Source organism: Colias eurytheme, chromosome 3 (genome assembly GCF_061535395.1).
Source record: "Colias eurytheme isolate Ceu_HAF_F1 chromosome 3, ilColEury1 Martin Lab GWU primary, whole genome shotgun sequence".
In the NCBI taxonomy this organism is placed as follows: Eukaryota; Metazoa; Arthropoda; class Insecta; order Lepidoptera; family Pieridae; genus Colias; species Colias eurytheme.
Genome location: NC_142982.1, coordinates 2707824 through 2727523, shown reverse-complemented (window position 1 = coordinate 2727523; position 19700 = coordinate 2707824). Strand labels below are relative to the sequence as shown.

General features: G+C 32.6%; 1 protein-coding gene across 1 annotated transcript in view; it reads left to right on the top strand.

Annotated features, from left to right (window-relative positions):
• Positions 1-10591: 10591 nt before the first annotated feature.
• Positions 10592-19700, top strand: part of LOC149909403 (beta-arrestin-1-like) — a 57285-nt gene continuing 48176 nt past the window's right edge. The window contains exon 1 of the mRNA XM_090120163.1: positions 10592-10876. The gene's annotated coding sequence lies outside the window, so the exon portion shown is untranslated. The remainder of the gene's footprint in view (positions 10877-19700) is intronic.

Here is a 19700-nt window from a genome sequence, read left to right as displayed (position 1 = left end):
GCTATTGAGGCTTATAAAAGCGGGTACAAAAAGCAACTTTTAGAGAAGACATGCTTTTATATAGAGTGAATTTCTGAAATCTGAAAGGGATAAATATTTTGGTTGATAGTTTGTTTTCTATTAGCTGATATTACCTACGTGTAGAACAAATATATAATATTTAGTTTTAAACTATTCACGTTTGAACCACGTTTGAACAATAGAATACATGTATTATATAAGACTAATACTGAAATAAGGACAACAAATATCCATAATATATTGTTTGAATAATGGATATCGTGTATTTATCGCAACCGATACCAACTCTAATAAACTATTTCTAAACTGGAATTAATATTGTTCCAAATACGTATATGAAAAGGCCCTTTAGGAATACTATTTCAAAAGCGCATTTAATGTCGATGAACTGAAAACAGATATGTTTATATCTTCTCTATATTGAAACTTGAAATAGAATTAACAATAACAATATTAAAGTTTTGATCGGTTCTATAATACGACAAAACTAAACAGGTAGGTACTACAAACGGTTTCGACTTTCGTTATATTGATCTTGATTGTTATTGTATCTAAATTGTTTACTTTACAAGTTAACAACCTTCGATTTTAGGCCTCGATCTATTCTGCTTTCCATTTTATAAACAAAAGCTAGTCAAAACAACAAACAACTCTATAAACAACATAGTAACAGAGTTATTTCAATCAATCAATTTTTCGAACACAAACAACAATAGTACCAACTATTCATATCTAAAAACATTTCATACATATTATAAAACTGTACTGACATGTATTGTACTCCATACCATTTACACACTCGTATTGTAACAGGTAAACAAATGATTGGGACGGGTAGGCATTTGTTGTTCAAGCCTGCTTCGTAAATCCATATTATATAATGGGCCTTCTTCATAATGGCCAGCATTGGCCCAACAAATGATCGTCGATGTTTGCCATTACCGCGATTATGAATAAATAAACATCTACAATGACGGCCAAAGTCTATTGTGAAGAGGGCCCAATATATTATTATTCATATTGTGTTGTTTTATTCAATACAACTTGAATTCGGTAATGAAGGAGGTTTTAATGGCGCATCCCCTCCCCCATCCTCAATCCCAATTCTCAGCTACTAAAACCTTCAAAAAGTTAACCCTTCATGGAAATTCCCGTTAAAAATTTTAATGTTTTGTAAAGCAAGCATTTTATATTGTTTTATTAATACCATGTTGATAGCTTAGTACGTTTTGGTAAAACAAAGTAAGCACAAGGCAAATAGTCACTTATAATACCACAAGAGCTTCAAAATTATCGGGTATTTTCCGATAGGTTCGTTGCAAACGAAGGAGTCATGTTTTTAGTCAAGGCTAAAAAGGTTTCCTGAAAAACTTGACGACTTTATTTGTTTGCAGAGAACCTTGAGGGAAATGCCAGATAATTTTGAAGCTCGTGTGGTATTCGGGAGATTATTTTTCCGTCCCAAATGTCGTCCAATAATTTCACAATTGAATTGAACCTGTCAGTTTGACGTCAACGACCAGAGAAAATTTTCAAAAAATTATCAGTATAATACCATGTAGGTTGTACCACGTGACGTCGAATGGTGCAATTCTATTGGTCGATATTTGGGTCGGAAAAATAATCACAATAATTTATTTTTCATATTCACAATCCCATTTAAATCCCTATATAATCCCCTAAGCAATGTCGTAATGAAAGAAAAATAATTATAACCGTTTCCACTAACCCAAAACTATCCTTATAAACGTCGCTCTTTACAATTTTATATCGCAAATATTATTTCTATGAAAATGACTCGATTGAAATATCTGTTTATTCAATACATTCTACGAACAAGTAACACTGAATAATGCAAAAAAAATAGAGATTTCAACGAAAAGTCAATGTGGACTTTTCCAATTATATATGAGATATTGTAGGAAAATATACTGTATCTACTAGCACGAGACTGTGGCTTTGCTTGCTTTACCTTAATAACCTTAATAAAAAGTAAATTATTTGACAACCACGTATTAATAATTATTATCCCTGTAAATATTTTATTATTTATTTCATCATTAAGGCGAGATGAAGATCAAAGCCAAAGCTTTCCATTTACTTATAATATATTATGTACCTACCGTACAGATACATCCAAATTTATTTTACCTATAGGCCGTAGTATACATAATACATCATCACTACATAGGTAGTATAAAACAAAGTTGCTTTCTCTGTCCCTATGTATGCTTAAATCTTTAAAACTACGCAACCGATTTTGATGCGGTTTTTTTATAATATATAAAGTGACTAGGTTTCCGCCCGCGGCTTCGCCCGCGCAGTATCGCGCAAAGAAAAACCCGCATAGTTCCCGTTCCTGTGGGATTTCCGGAATTGCGTCATTTTCCCGGGATAAAAAGTAGCCTATGTCCTTTATCGGGTATCAAAATATTTCCATACCAAATTTCATGAAAATTGGTTCAGTAGTTTAGGCGTGATTGAGTAACAGACAGACAGACAGAGTTACTTTCGCATTTATAATATTAGTATGGTTTCAAGAGGAAGCTTTTACTATATTTATATAATTTATTAGGTTTTAAGGGGGCGCATAAAGCAAAATAACCAATCTTCTATTAGATGATACGTGTAATATGCAAGACCAAATCTAAAAAATAAAATATATATCAAACTAGATGATATGTTCAACGATTCTGTTTAATCAAAAACATAAAATATTAAAATTTACTCGCTAAAAAAAATCACCAAGTTAGCTCTAATTTTCACACTTTTACGTTTTCTACTTGACATGGTAATACTTATTATGATTTTTTTTTCATAAACAATTATATTAAAACATTGCAAGATATTTGTCAGAGCATTTTGTGTAATTACTTTTAGTTTTGGTTTTATCTGCGATAAACCACTTTTGGCGCTCTTTTTTTACTCGAGATAAACGTTTGATTTTGTCACGATAAAAGTGGTTTATCGCAGATAAAACCAAAACTAAAAGTAATTACACAAAATGCTCTGACAAATATCTTGCAAATGTTTTAATATGATTGTTTATGAAAAAAAAATCATAATAAGTATTACCATGTCAAGTAGAAAACGTAAAAGTGTGAAAATTAGAGCTAACTTGGTGATTTTTTTTTATCGAGTAAATTTTAATATTTTATGTTTTTGATTAAACAGAATAGTTGAACATATCATCTAGTTTGATATATATTTTATTTTTTAGATTTGGTCTTGCATATTACACGTATCATATAATAGAAGATTGGTTATTTTGCTTTATGCGCCCCCTTAAACAAAGCTGCGGGCGGAAAGCATATTATAAACTAGACGTATTAAAGGAATATATGACCAAACTTAAGGATACCCAGCACACAATTAATCTTAGTTATACCACATTATACCTCAGAATCCCCCATAATCCTCTGACAAATGAATTCCTTATCGCTTGTTTGGAAACGTAATTTCATTATTTCATATATACGATTCCATTATAATGTACTAGAGAGCCGACCCGACTTCGCCTGAAAGTAATTACTCTCTCGTGAGTTATGGTAATCATATTTTGCTTCTTGGTTTTGATATTTCTATAATAATAGGTAAGTATATACAAAATTATATTTAGGATGTAACATTTTCACAATATAAAATATACCTATAGCTTAGTCCAAAGGTGTTAAAAATAAAATTGAATGATAACTAGTTGTTGAGACCAACTAGTCGCGAAAAAAAGTTAATAAAATTGTTTAAAAACATTTTTTAATCATCTAGTCTGTAAACTTACTATGAAGTCCCATCAATTTCTGTCTTTGTAAAATGTTGTGTATGAAATTAATATATTTTTTTTCATCTTCAGATTGCGTTAGAAATTACAATTTTATTGAGCACATAAAAAAATACAAGCAAAAACACATCACATAAATTTTGCCATTTTATTTTATAGGCACATTTTTCCTATCTGGGTCAATTTCATTTTACGTGACCGATATAAAAGTCAATCACTTTAATATAATATCATGAAATTTAATATTGTCAAATTATATTGAATCTGTTCCGAGGTAAAATCTTGTCATTTTCATGAATATTTTAGGTACTTTTTACCCGACTACGGCAAAGCAAAAGGAGGGTTATGATTTTGACAGGCTATGTATGTATGTATGTATGTATGTATGTATGTATGTATGTATGTTCATCTGTTCCCTCGTAACTTCTAAACTACTTATCAGAATTCGACAAATGACATATCATTAGAAGCGTCTTAATTGTCCGCTGGTTATAGGCTATATGGGGTTTCACAAAATCTAATGTGGCGCCCTCTAGCGGACAAAACATACAGAGTAAAAAAATAAAGTTAAGATAAATATGCCGTGTTTGGTATCATTTGAAAGCTTTTTACTTGCACATTTTGAATATATATATATTACTAGCATTTGCTTGTGACTTTACCTGTATTCATGGGCTGATTGCATATAATTCACATCTTTTCGTTCATAGCTTCTTTATTAGTTCATCAATTTAACTTTTGTTTTATACTTTTTCAGCGTCGTTTTTTGTCGTAGTTGGGTTTTAGTTGTTTTACTTTTTATCTTGTAATAATTATTATTGAATGACAGAAAATATCAAAATATTTTCCCAGTTCAACCCAGCACGAGCTCGTAACTAATAAAATATGATTGCAGTGTATGTTTGTTCTTCTTAACATAGCTAACGGCTTCATGGATATGAACTTAGTTATTAATTTTCGTTAGAGATAGTTATGAAGCTGGAAAACTCATAGCTGTATGAGATAAAATAAACCCTACTCTGATATTTCTAGGTAGAGTATTATAAAGCTGAAGAGTTTGTTTGTTTGTTTGAACGCGCTAATCTCAAGAACTACTGATCCGATTTGAAAATGTCTTTCGGTGTTAGATAACCTATTTATCGAGAAAGGCTATAGGCTATATATAGCTATATATAAAAAGAACACTGCGGGTAAAACCGCAGGGCACAGCTAGTTATTAATATGTTGCAGTAACATTACGTAAACATATAAAATAAAGAAAGGAGACTTAGAAATATTTTCATTTGCCAGCAGTGAAACATTTTACAGGCTACAATAAAATAGAGCAAAAGAGAAATAGAGCAAATATCGATAACTTAGAAAAAGCTTTACCCTACAAAGAGTGCACCAGTTTTTCTCTGGCATAACTTATGCTTATAATAATTGTAAAGGATAATGTTCATACATAAGTTTTGTTACCATGTGTTTACCATTGTGTGTTACCATTTAATATAAAATAAAAAGAAATGAGTCCTATTATAATATTTTAAGGCGCATATTTTTAAATCATTAAAGTATCATCAACATAATCAAACCCAACAAAATACATGTTATGTCCAACCATTTAGCCTGAATCATTAAAGATTTTTGGATGAGTTTTGATTTAAAGATAAATCTAAGATCTTTAAAAATAATATCTTCGTAGCGCGTAAGTTTCAATTAAAATTATTAAGCAAGAATGTGATAAATATGAGTCATGAAACCAAAAATTCAATCGAAAGATTTCAACAATAAGTCTCAACAATAAACCGTTTTAAAGTCGCATACTTCACAAAAATATAACTTAAATCCCTTGTAGCAGGGATATCCGTACAATGGTCTGTAGGACCCTCAAAAGGGATGAGAGTCGTCGTTTGAGAACTGTATTGTAATCAATAAGATGTTTAGGTACTTGTATTATGTTCGATATTGCTTCGATCATTATGAAAAAGGTTGGTTGTATACAATGCATATGTTTTGCGGAACGGAGAAAAATTCATTTATTATCTATACCTACTAATATTATAAAGCTGAAGAGTTTGTTTGTTTGAACGCACTAATCTCAGGAACTAGGTACTGGTCCGATTTGAAAAAATATTTCGGTGTTAGATAGCCCTTTCATCGAGGAAGGCTATATATCATCACGCTAAGACCAACAGGAACGGAGCCACGCGGGAGAAACCGCGGAGCGCAGCTAGTAAATAATCGTCGTCAGTAATAACAGTCGTCTTTACTAATCTATACTAATATTAAAAAGCTGAAAGGTATGTTTGTTTGCTTGAACGCGCTAATCGCAAGAACCACGGGTCTGATTTGAAAAAGTAATTCACTATTAGATAGTCCAATTTTATAGAAGGCATATATAGGCAATATCATTAAGCTAAGACCAATAGGAGCGGAGCAATGCGGTTAAAACGAGGCACAGCTATTTTCTAATATTAGCAGAGAGGCCTCAATTTTATAATCATGCCAATCAACGTTTATCTAAATTCTAATTACGTCAATTGTTACCACTTATACGATAATAATAGCGACAGTTTCATTGTCAATGTGTTTTATCGGTACTTTTACGGAGATAACGGCAAAATCGATACATTTTTATTTTGTTACGGCGCTTACAAAGAAAAAAGGCGCTGAGCTATTCCTGGCGAGGTTTTATGTCGCTTTACGGATCAAATGAAAGTTTTTACTCATATCGGAAAGTACATAAAGGTTATAGAGGACATTTTTGATTGGATTTATTGATTGATTGTGTGTATTACAGTCAAAACTTATTGCCGCACTTATTGGTCAAAACCACTTGTGACTGCAAAAAACAGTCAATGGTGGTTTTGACTTGACAAATACTAGTTACTAGACTTATGTTTTTAGTAAAAAGCGGTTTTAATTAAGAACGTTGGTCAATACTACGTTTAGTCTAAAGTGTTTTTAATTGAAGGCATCGGTCAAAACCACTTTTGACTGAAATTTTTAGTCAGATATGGTTTCAACCGACAGTGAGTTTCAACTAAAATATTTACCTATTTCATTTATTAATAGGTATTTCGATTATTTCAAAAATTACTTAACTGATTCTGAAAATTATTTCACTATTAGAAAGCTGTATTGAAAATAAAGGGAAATATTAAATTGCAATTGCAAATTTACCTTACTGCTTATAATATTTTCCATCATAAAATCTCTTCCCCAATCTCCAAAGCAACCTATCAAATGATTCTCAGTTTCAATCGTTATCAGATATTAGAGGATGTTATTTCATCCGAACCATATTGTTGTGGATATCCAAATGGTGTGGGCTGAGATCGATTTGTAAACAAAGGTTATATCTATAAACTAACCAGAACAACAAACTTCAACTAAACTTACTGAGGGTAAAACTTTTTGGTTGTTTTTAATTATCGTAAACTAGATTTCCGCCCGCGGCTTCGCCCGCGTTTGCAAAGGAAAACCCGCATAGTTCCCGTTCCCGTGGGATTTCCGGGATAAAAACTATCCTATGTTAATCCAAGTTACCCTCTATATGTGTGCTAAATTTCATTGTAATCGGTTCAGTAGTTTTTACGTGAAAGAGTAACAAACATCCATACATCCATACATCCTTACAAACTTTCGCCTCTATAATATATATTAGATATTAGATTAGATATTAGATAAGATAAATTATTATAAATACAAAAAACCCGAGTTGAAATTTAACTATTAGGCACATTAAAATATTATCTTTAGGTGTCAATTTTTATAATATCTATTCAGTGATAAAGACGAATCTATTGACACCACTTGCATAAAAATACGACAATCCGTTTTGGCTCTAGGTCGTGTTAAAAACATACATGCATATACGTATACTTGAATAACAAAACCTCCTTTTTTGCAGTCGGTTAACTAAATCTATTAATTTTAAGCCGAAGAATTTGTTTGGTTGTGAAAGCTCAAAATGGAAACTTTTCATGTAAAAATTTAACTGCATAAATAAAAGCATACCCACTACATAGCTACATAGTATAAAACAAAGTCGCTTTCTCTGTCCCTATGTCCCTATGTATGCTTAAATCTTTAAAACTACGCAACGGATTTTGATGCGGTTTTTTTAATAGATAGAGTGATTCAAGAGGAAGGTTTTATTATATAATTTATTAGGTTTTAGAGAAAGCGGGCTAAGCCGCAGGCGGTAAGCTAGTAATATAATAAAACAAAATAAACATCTTACATATAAAATTCTCGTGTCACAATGTTAGTCTGCATACTCCTCCGAAACGGGTGGACCGATTCTCATGAAATTTTCTGTGCATATCGGCCAACATCTATTTTTCATATGTACCACGGGCGAAGCCGGGGCGGGCCGCTAGTCTGTATATAAATTCCAATTTGTTGCCTCTAAATAATTTTATATTTGCAACTTTCAGAAATAGCAAATATTTATTATTTACTCAGGACTGTAGTAATAAATCTCTATTTTCCTTGCCTCTCGTCCCTTTGTAAAAAGAAATTCAAGGCAATATGCTTTATAGTGAGAAAACTTATTTCTTGATGAAAAATTTCATATTTATTGAAGCATCTTCTGTATTGATCATTGAAGCTTTTATGTAGAGAACTGAATATTAACTATTATTGTATATTTTAATATAATTTATACTTTGTATTATTACCTACCACTTGATGGAACTCTATAATTGTGTGTTCTTTAAAAAAAATAAGAAAATTTTACGATATTATTTTAATACTGTTCGTGATATTAAGTAGGTACCTACCTATACGGAATATAGTTTGTTTGTTTCTATGTTTTTCAATGAAATTAAAAAACCATATAAGAAGTAAATTAAACTGAAGCAAACAAACTGTATATATAACACATTCGCCAAAATTTGCAAAATAGTTTTTAATTTGATAGGAAAAAACATAGCGAAACATTTTTTAAGTACTTACCTATAATATGAAGTTAGATCTTCTGAAATTATTTATTTTGAATAGAAACATAACAATATAGAATGTACATAATAAAACACTTGCTTAAGCCTTCCCATATCTTTTATATTTTATGACCTGCAGTTTTGTCATGTAAAGTGAGATAAATCGATATGCGCTTTCAGCATCGGACCGGTTCTAAGAATAAAACGTTTTTTCAGTATTTTAATTCTATAGAATTTTCATTCAAAAGGTTCGTAGTAGAAGTGATAGTCATTAATACGCAAAAGGTATTTATATAAAGTTGAGCATGAGTTGAGCTAACGCAATTTAAAAAGAACTTAAATTATTATATCAATTTTTTATACTGTAATACAAAACTGTTGTAATTAAAAACGTATAATTTATTATAATAGTTAATTTATTTTTATTTAAAGTTTTATTGTCTTTTGAGACTTAGGTATGATGAGCTACTTCATAAGCAAACTGAAAGAGGAGTCAAATTACAGGCTGCGGCGAAAAATTTCGAACGTCAGCCATTTTGTTATGATAATAACAGCATTATTCAAATTAAGCTACAAAATTTAACGCTGAATCTTGCCTAATATTATAAATGAGAGACATTGTAAGGATACTTATTACGCGATTAGTCAAATACGATTGATTTGTTACAACTTTGTTTGTAGATAGTTTAGTGGCCCGTATCCTTTTTCTTGCGTTTCCTAAACATTTCCTTCCTTCCATCAATATTTTCTCTATCCCCTTCCCTATTTCTTTTGTAGAAGCGTAAGGTCTGCTAATGATCTTACGCCTTTGCAAATGTTCACGGACGGTGGTATCGCTTAGCGGCCCACCAGTTAGTTCCTATGCCGACGATGACATATAAAAAACGTTTATAATCTGTATAGCTTGTGTAATTATAAGGTCTATAATACACATTAGTGTTCTAGCTTCGCCCGTGGAACTCGAAATATCACTCTAGAACCACGTACTTAGCATCGATAAAAGAATTTTTCAAAATGGTCCAGTTATTCCTGAGATTACAGAGAGAACAAAAGAAACTCTTAAACGAAGGTATCGCTCCTTTATAAGACAACATTATTTATAATTATTATTTATATAAAAGATGAAATGAAAAAGATTAATCTCAATAATCCCACTTATTGCAAAAAAAAGTTTTATTCTTTCCAATTACTAGATTGCAGTTCCAGTTGGAAAATACAAAGCTCAATTTATTTATAAAAGAATCACGTAAATAAATATACAATTGAAAATTACAGGAGCCGGCCAAGCAAACATATATTTTACACCAGAAAGTTGAAAGTTCAATTTAATAAGAGCCATTTGCGCACTTCCATATTGGAAAAACGATAGCCGTTACATTCGAAGCTTAAGAGCGGTCTCACACGCGTAGCGCATAGCGTTTTATACGTGCGTAAGCAGATAGCGTTTTTGGACGCGCATGTAGGCGCGTATACATCACACGCTCAACTTATACAAGCGTTGACACGAATGGGCCCTCTGTACAATGGACAGCGTTGGGCGAGTAAAGGCAATCACGATAGTGTAGAGGGCCTAAATATCTATATGAACGGCCGTCATTTGTTGGGCCAACACTGCCCATATTGTAAATAGAGCCCGTAGAGCTCGTATCGTAACAACGTATCGTATACACTATACATATCGACACTACCGGTTATGTAAACACGCCGATATATGCCCGACTCGTGTCCGGTTTTCTAAAGCGCGTAATGTAGCGCGCGTGTAAGCGCGAATTCTGAAACGACCGTACACCGGCTAAAAAATACGCTAGTCTGAAATGGCTCTTCAAAAAGCCTTCCGAGGTGTGCTATACACGAAAATATTTATACTTGTTGCATTCACGGCGATTTCGCCCACCGCTTTCAGTATTCAGTACCGTTTGAGAAAGGGCGACGATTGCACGTGTCTATTCCTGCCATCTTAACGGCATTCGGAGCCGAAATGTGCGAAATTTAAATATTTAAATCTAACGTTTAGTGTTTACTGTTTACATACTTTTTGTTCGATTTGGAAGTGCAAGGATAATGTTCGTTTGTCTGCTGTTTTGGATTTTGTGAATTTATAGGGAGTGCAAAGTGGTCGTTAAGGAGTTGAAATTTAATATTTGGACAGGTAATAAATTTTGCACAATGATTAATTATGCGTCGTGGTGTCGTGGCAATTAATCGAAATGTGTACTTATTCAAATTAATGGTTGTTCTTCATTTATTTTCTTTATTTAACAAAATGTAATAGTTTTAAAAAGCAATTTATGTGTGAAGTCCCGTGCCCCCTAGTTGGGTAAGGGGCAGATGCATTATTCATACATCTGTTTCACTGATCGATTTTCTTTAGAGACAAGTAGGTGATCAGCCTTCTGTGTCCTGCCAGACCGAGACATTTTTTTTTCTTCGTCGAATCGAACCCAGGAGCCCTCAGTTCTACGCTCACGCGTCAACCTCTGTACCAAGGAGGCAGTAAAAAGCAATTAATAGAGCAGTACTTACATAATTATTATAATTGAATTATTATATTCATACACATATAATTTATTTATAAACTTAATCATGTGTGTAACTTTAATTAATTTATGAATACTGATTTCCTATAAACGTAAAATTTGTTGGCAACACCGAAATATCCGTTCGCGAAAATACCTCAAATATAAACTTTATACATTTAAACATAAAATATATTTTGCTGTATTCGAAAATGCTGCTTCTATTTTTAATTGAAACAAATTAATCAAATTATTTTATCTTTTAACTCGTTAGCTGTAACGTATTTTAAAGTACTACAATAATAACATCAAAAATTATGAACCTTTATGTAAATCTTCTTCTATAAGACCGTTTTGGTGTCTTCAGCGGCGGAAGGATACAAGTCAAAAACTTTCATGTTTTTGACTTTACTTACCTTGAAGAGTACTTACGATGCTTTTCTTCGCCATATTATGGAGCAAGGGATTCGAATAATATGAAGATAGCTAGACAAATCTGTTTAATTTATGGACCCCGTTTTATTTCAACCGCCTTCGAGTCCTTGTCAGTTTTATTGCTTTGAAAACTTTACCACTTATTAGGCTCTATCTATGTATATCTAAACCTTATGTTACAATAGCTGCGCCCCGCGGTCTCACCCGCTCCTGTAGCCTATAGCCTTCCTCGATAAATGGGCTATCTAACACCGAAAGAATTTTTCAAATCGGACCAGTAGTGAGATGAGACCTGAGATTAGCGCGTTCAAACCAACAAACAAACTCTTCAGCTTTATAATATAAGTACCTATAGATTTTCAATGTATTAATGTAACCTAATATATATTATCATACGAATTCAAAAAAAGAGGAGGTTCACAGTTCGAGGTTTCATCAATTCGATTGTATTGAGCAATATTGAGCTTTGTTACCTCAGAACTTTCGACTGGATGAACCTTTGATCTAAGGGGTGAACCGATTTTGAAGATTTTTATTAATCAAAAGCTGGCGGTTTGGCTCCATTTAAATTTGATCTAATTCGGAAATTTTGAAGGCGATGTAGTAAGACATTATAAACAAAACTATAGATAGGACAATTGGTTTCTGTTATCGTTAAATCTAGATATGTTATCTATAGAAAACATTTCCGTTCTAAACATGACAAAAACAAAGCCCATACATTAGTATATATACGTGATGACTTTTTAATTTTTCGGTCGACTTGTCGCCTAAAGGTGAAAACTGTGGATGAAAAGGAGAGTTGAAAGCTGTTGTTTTAATAATGTGCTAATAAAATAAGGTTGTGTTTTCACTGCTGAACAGTTGACATGTGGTATAAAGCTGGGTCTTCATTGTAGGACAGTTGACAGCTTTACTTTTGGACTCATGTTTTTAGGCAATGGCCTCTGGTCATGTCAAAATGGGTTGAAAGGCTTTCTTCGCGATGTTAAATTGTCTAAGTTCTTATATACTTATAAATAAATGTATGTTTTATTAATAAATTAGAAATACCTACATTGGGTACCTCTTTTGGGTACCTATTTCATCTGAACTGATTTGTTTTGAGATTAAATTATATTTTCATAGAGTGTACAGAATTACTATGAAAAAGGAAGCAAGAAAATCATATAACGTACGAGTAAAGAGAACATTACAGTTTTCAAAATATTTAAGATTGCAGAAATCCATTACAGTAGGATCAAAACTACTTATTTATATAGGAAATCATAAAAGAGTGTGAAATTCTTAGCAACAGTGTCAACAATTCTAAGAAACCAATGACTTAATCTATACAAATAAATCTGCAAAACTAATTCTCCTCCAAATCTAGTAAACGAAAACTAATGTTATTTTAAGCAATATTTAACACTAGCTTTCCACCCGCGGCATCGCCCGCACAGTAAAAGAAAAACCCGCATAGTTCCCGTTCCCGTGGGATTTCCGGAATAAAACCTATTCTATGACCCGGGGTAAAAAGTAGCCTATGTCCTTTCTCGGGTATCAAAATATCACTATACCAAATTTCATGCAAATTGGTTCAGTAGTTAAGGCGTGATTGAGTAACAGACAGACAGACAGAGTTACTTTCGCATTTAGTATAATATTAGTATGGATTCAATATTTTACATTATTTTTACTGGACTATGTCGCACAAATAATATTAGTATGGATTCAATATTTTACATTATTTTTCCTGGACTATGTCGCACAAATATGTGTATAATAATAAATCTGCAAAACGAATTCTCTTACAAACCAAGTACATAAAAACTGATGTTATTTCAAGCAATATTTCACATTACTTGACTATGTCTCTCTAACCTATAAATTATTCACGTCTTCAAAAGGTCTGTACACTAACCCTTAAAGGCAAATAGTGCGAAAGTACGAATGTTTAGCTTTACATAAAATATTTAGTAAGGGTCCATCACTTGGCCTAAATAAATAACATTTACATTTAAATCGAAATTTAAGGGACTTTCCTGCATGTAGAGGGTGTGAAATGTGAATACGACGATATAATCACTTCTATTCTGTGTTTCTTGATTGAGGAATAAAATAACAATTTTTTTAATTTTTAGTTAGATCGATCCCTGGTCGAAGCAAGTGAATTATTGAATACAGTTCTATTTGTTTTTATAAAAATAAAGGAATGTTTTTCTGTCAGCAAAATTTGCTATCTCCAGTATTTCAAGTACTTTCCCTCCAGGGCCCGTCGAAAACACACACAGTATAAACAGTCAGTTTCCGTATTAACAAATCAAATATGGTTACCATTAATTAACGAACATTATATTAGAACTAGGTTCTCCAACACTTTCTAATATCGCATTCTTTCACATGAAAACCAGGAGCAATTATTTATATTTTGAGTTAGTACTTGGTCATGAAATTTATTTTATTATTACATTATATGCGATCGTTTATAATGAATTATTAAGAACAATTTTAGTTCTGAAATAAAAAATCAATAACAAAGAAACCGACATTATAATTATCTAAATATCCTTTTATATTAACCATTTTCATAATCCTCCTCGATTCTACGAATGAATATTATAAAAATGTATTTTAAAGCCAATAATAAGTTTTATCCATCGAGATACAAACAAGAACATCAGAAAATAGCAAAAGCTGATTCTGTATTCTCCTCAGGGAACTTCGACTCCATTTTCATCTAAAACTTGGAGGTGTCAGGTGTGTTTTTGAAGTTTATATGAGAATTTAATATAAATGAATATTGAATATTACAGAGGATATAGTATAGTAATATGTTATCTGTAGGAAAAGACGTAACTTAATTTGTTGGGGTGTATTATTGAAATTGAGATTTTTTTATTATTATGTCCTTATTGTCCTAAATCTAATATATATGTATTATAAAGGCGAAAGTTTGTAAGAATGTATGGATGTATGGATGTTTGTTACTCTTTCACGTAAAAACTACTGAACCGATTACAATGAAATTTAGCACACATATAGAGGGTAACTTGGATTAACACATAGGATAGTTTTTATCCCGGAAATCCCACGGGAACGGGAACTATGCAGGTTTTCCTTTGCAACGCGGGCGAAGCCGCGGGCGGAAATCTAGTTTATTATATTTTATTTGTATTTAATTTCTGTTCTGTCTTAATAGTTCATATAGAAGTTGGAAATGTGGAATGAAATCTAATAAAGTAGTGAGATCTTTCTTACTCTTTTGTTATTACTTTTCCATCAGGATATAGAGTTTAAAGAACACACTTAGTGGAATATAGAAGGCTTGTCCGTTTCTTAAATATCCTTTTACAAAGAGAACTTTATCAGTGTTTGAGTCCATCTATACTTCACTACATAGTATAAAACAAAGTCGCTTTCTCTGTCCCTATGTACCTATGTCCCTATGTATGCTTAAATCTTTAAAACTAAGCAACGAGTGATTCAAGAGGAAGGTTTTAGTATATAATTATTAGGTTTTAGACAAAGCGGGCGAAGCCGCGGGCGGTAAGCTAGTTACTAGTATATTTACTTAGTTCTTGGGCACTTACTTGCCGCCTCTTCGCTGTAGGAATCGCTTTCTGAACCGGTGTTCAATGGTAAAACCATGCTTTGCACCATGTTTGGTTGTAGAAGAAGTATATTTCAATATACATAGAATTATTAATGTTTAAGATTGAGTTTACTATTATTACTGGGACAGCCTATTTGTTAGCCTTTATATATATTTAATCTTCGCAAAGGAATCTGGGGGCACGGTAGTGCCCCGCCAAGACGAGCCAAGCGACTACGCGCACGGGCACTACCTACCTTTTCTCGAAGCGCTTCGACGTTTTTTTGAACCCTCATAACTTGGGTTTGGATTATGCTAGATCAACAAAATTTTCGGGATATATTGTCAATAGCGGACTTATTGAACATATTAAGTTTTAATTACATTAGCTTTTATACTTCAGATTTTATTTATATCTAAAAAACGCTAATTTCGTCACTGACTCACTGATGATCATCAAAATTCTTAAGGTATTTCCTAATGCCCTAGAAAGCTGAAATTTTATATGTAAGCTAGTATTAGCACACAAACAACAAAAAAATTATAAAACTTGTAACTTTCATCCCCCAACCCCTTAAACTAGGGGATGGGAGTTTGTATGAGACCTGTAATTTTAAATTAAATTTTGATGACGCTAGAGGTCTAATCTAATAATCTAAAACTTGGTTCCCCTAGATATATACACCACCACCTCTAACCACAGTCAAAAATAATGACACAATTGCCCCAAGTTTCCTTGAATTGAAGACTATTTGTTAAACTATGAATTTAAAATTTTCAAAATTTGTCGACTTTGACGGCCCCTCCTTTAAAAAAAATGTACTAGAGTATCTTGGCAAGTGCCATTAAAAGTTGGCGCATTTAATCAGGATTGTAAAAAAGTACAATACTTGTTAGTTTCATACTAAAAAAAATGAATGAAAAAATAAAAACCTCAAGTAACCCGATTTTTGCTAACCCATTTTATTCAGTTAAAATGTTTTTTATTCGCACAAACTCTTGGTAGGTTCTTAGTTTTACGGCAAAATGATAAGAGAGATGGATAGTGGACATGTTTGCCATGAGTGAGCGAGACAGATAGTGACGCCACTTTTACCAAAGTCAACAAAAGTAAGTAAAATTAAAAAAATAATTAAAAATCTTGACCTAGTTTACTTTAGGTTTATTGAAATAAAAGTCAGATAGGGAAATAACATTTTTTATTACAATAAATGTTCAAATTGTTTACCATCAGCCTCAATACACGCCCTACATCTTCTTAAAAAAGATTTACTTATTAGCCGGGCATATCCTCGAGAGTTGGTGTCCTCAGCAGCTTGAGAAATTCGTTCACGCAGCTCGGCTACTCGCTCAATGGGCTTTGAATAAACTTTTTCTTGGAGAACGCCCCAATAAAAAAATCCAGGGGATTTAAATCTGGGGAACGGGCTGGCCACGAGATAGTGCCTGAACGTCCAATCCACCTTCCCGGATATTCCTGGTCAAGGAAATCTCTTACTTGCACTAAACACGATCGGAACGAAACGGCGTCACTATCTGTCTCGCTCACTCATGGCAAACATGTCCACTATCCATCTCTCTCATCATTTTGCCGTAAAACTAAGAACCTACAAAGAGTTTGTGCGAATGAAAAACATTTTAACTAAATAAAATGGGTTAGCAAAAATCGGGTTACTTGAGGTTTTTATTTTTTCATTCATTTTTTTTAGTATGAAACTAACAAGTATTGTACTATTTTACAATCCTGATTAAATGCGCCAACTTTTAATGGCACTTGCCAAGATACTCTAGTACATTTTTTTTAAAGGAGGGGCCGTCAAAGTCGACAAATTTTGAAAATTTTAAATTCATAGTTTAACAAATAGTCTTCAATTCAAGGAAACTTGGGGCAATTGTGTCATTATTTTTGACTGTGGTTCTAGAAATGTTATTTAGGGTTACGGTTCCAAAGTTTAAATGAACAAAAATAATAAAAATTAACCAAAATAACCGAAAAATAGTTACAGGTTGACCAAATTTTTAGGTTTTTCTTAAATGCCCATATTTTTCAAACTGCATGGAATAGATTTTTTTTCAGATTTTTCTCATGATGGTTACAATCAATCCTATCGCCCTGTTTTGGCTTGACGTTGAGTTTTGGGACACCCTGTATATGTATAGGTACTCCTTGTTAAAAAATAAAAATAAAAATTTAATCGACATATATTGAGACATATACTTCAGACACACACTTCAACACTTCTATTCATTCATATAAATATGAATGAATAGAAGTGTTGCGAACGTCTCCTGCCTCTTACGTCCACACAGTAGCTAAAAATATAAAAATTTGTTACAAACAACTTACAAAAAGAAATGAAATCCCACCAAAAACATTTTCATGTAAAATGTTGCCAAGACGAGTCCATATGACTCGCACTGTCAAAAAGTTATCAGATCTCATGTAGAGCCAAGCTTCTAACACTACACGCCCTAACTCTACAAGGCCTAACTTCACAAACTCTACACCTTAGTCAAAATATGTGGCTTGGCCGTTCGTTACTACAAGAACTATTGTATAACACATTACGCCGATGTGAATGTAGCGAAATGGCCAAGCCACATATTTTGACTAAGGTGTAGAGTTTGTGAAGTTAGGCCTTGTAGAGTTAGGGCGTGTAGTGTTAGAAGCTTGGCTCTACATGAGATCTGATAACTTTTTGACAGTGCGAGTCATATGGACTCGTCTTGGCAACATTTTACATGAAAATGTTTTTGGTGGGATTTTTGTGTCTGGAGATAGGTGAGTGACTGAGTACCTACTCCGTTACGACGTGAAAGAAATACAAACAAAATACCTTTGCATTTATAATATTATGAAAGACACGTAACGATTAGCAAGGATTAATATTTATCACCACGTGACGATTTTGTAACCGTTTATAAGAGTTAATCCATAGATTTACGCGTTTACTTTACTTATCTATATATTTTATTATCTATGGTGTATGTCCACGTGTCAAGGACGATCATGTAATTTCATAAGTTTGGCCTTACATCCCTATCAGAGTTTCATGAATCTATACTACTTAATAATATTATAAAGCTGAAGAGTTTGTTTGTTTGTTTGTATGTTTGTTTGAATGAACGCGCTAATCTCAGGAACTACTGGTCCGATTTGAATTTTATATCGGTGTTAGATAGCCCATTCATCGAGGAAGGCTAGGCTATATATCATTACGCTAAGACCAACAGGAGCGGAGCCACGCGAGTGAAACCGCGGAGCGCAGCTAGTAGTAAATAAATACAGACCTACTAGGAAGGCTACAGGCTTGAGATTTTTTGAAGTGAAACTTCTTTAGGCACGTTGAGAGTAAAATTTCAACACCGTCTCGACAAATCAAAGAAAAGTTAGAACTCACACATTTATTCATTCTTATTCATTCAACTAGACTTCCTTTGCACTTTTTAACCGACTTCAAAAAAAGGAGGAGGTTATCAATTCGGCCGGTATGTTTTTTTTATGTATGTACACCGATTACTCCGAGGTTTCTGAACCGATTTACGTGATTCTTTTTTTGTTCGATGCGGGATGATGTCGAATTGGTCCCATAAAAATTTATTCGGATAGACCCAGTAGTTTTTATTTTATGAGTGCGCGTAGTCGCTTGGCTCGTCTTGGCGGGGCACTACCGTGCCCCCAGATTATTGTCTCTCTTTTAGAAGTTAAAGACCTTATATTGTACATAATTGGTGATTCACTGTGGAATTGAAACCAATTGTAAAATGAATCAGCTTTATAATATGGGCTGATTGAGTAACATTCCTTAATTTATTATAATAATGAAACAAAATTTTAAAGCTTTATATTATTGCCATTTTATATACATTGTAATACTGAATAATTATTACTTCTGGACAAATAAATTGTAAATAATCATCCAAATAATACAAATGTATTTATTTATTTATTTATTTATTTATTTATTTACTCTTTATTGTACAAAATATTACAATGAAAGTACATAAAACAAAACCATTTAAAATGTACAAACGGCGGCCTTATGGCTCAAAGCCATCTCTGCCAGGCAATGTATTATTGCAATGTACAATGTATTATTTTTATTTACTAAATAACTACATATTTGTATGCTTAAAATAAACTATTGGTGCCATTTCTTGGGTTTCATACAAATAAAACCGATTATTAACGATCTTACTTCTATTAATAATAATTATTTCTAAAAATTAAAATCTTCGATAGTTAACAAGATCACTCCCAAACGAGCATTGAGTTCTGGATAACATCCAGAATGTGTCATACTAATATAACGAATGGTGTGTTTAATTGCGAAATCTATACTAATGTCACAGAATACATAATAGTATACATTATACTAATGTTTTAAAGCTGAAGAGTTTGTTTGTGTGTACTAATCTCGGGAATTACTGGTTTGAATCGCAAAATC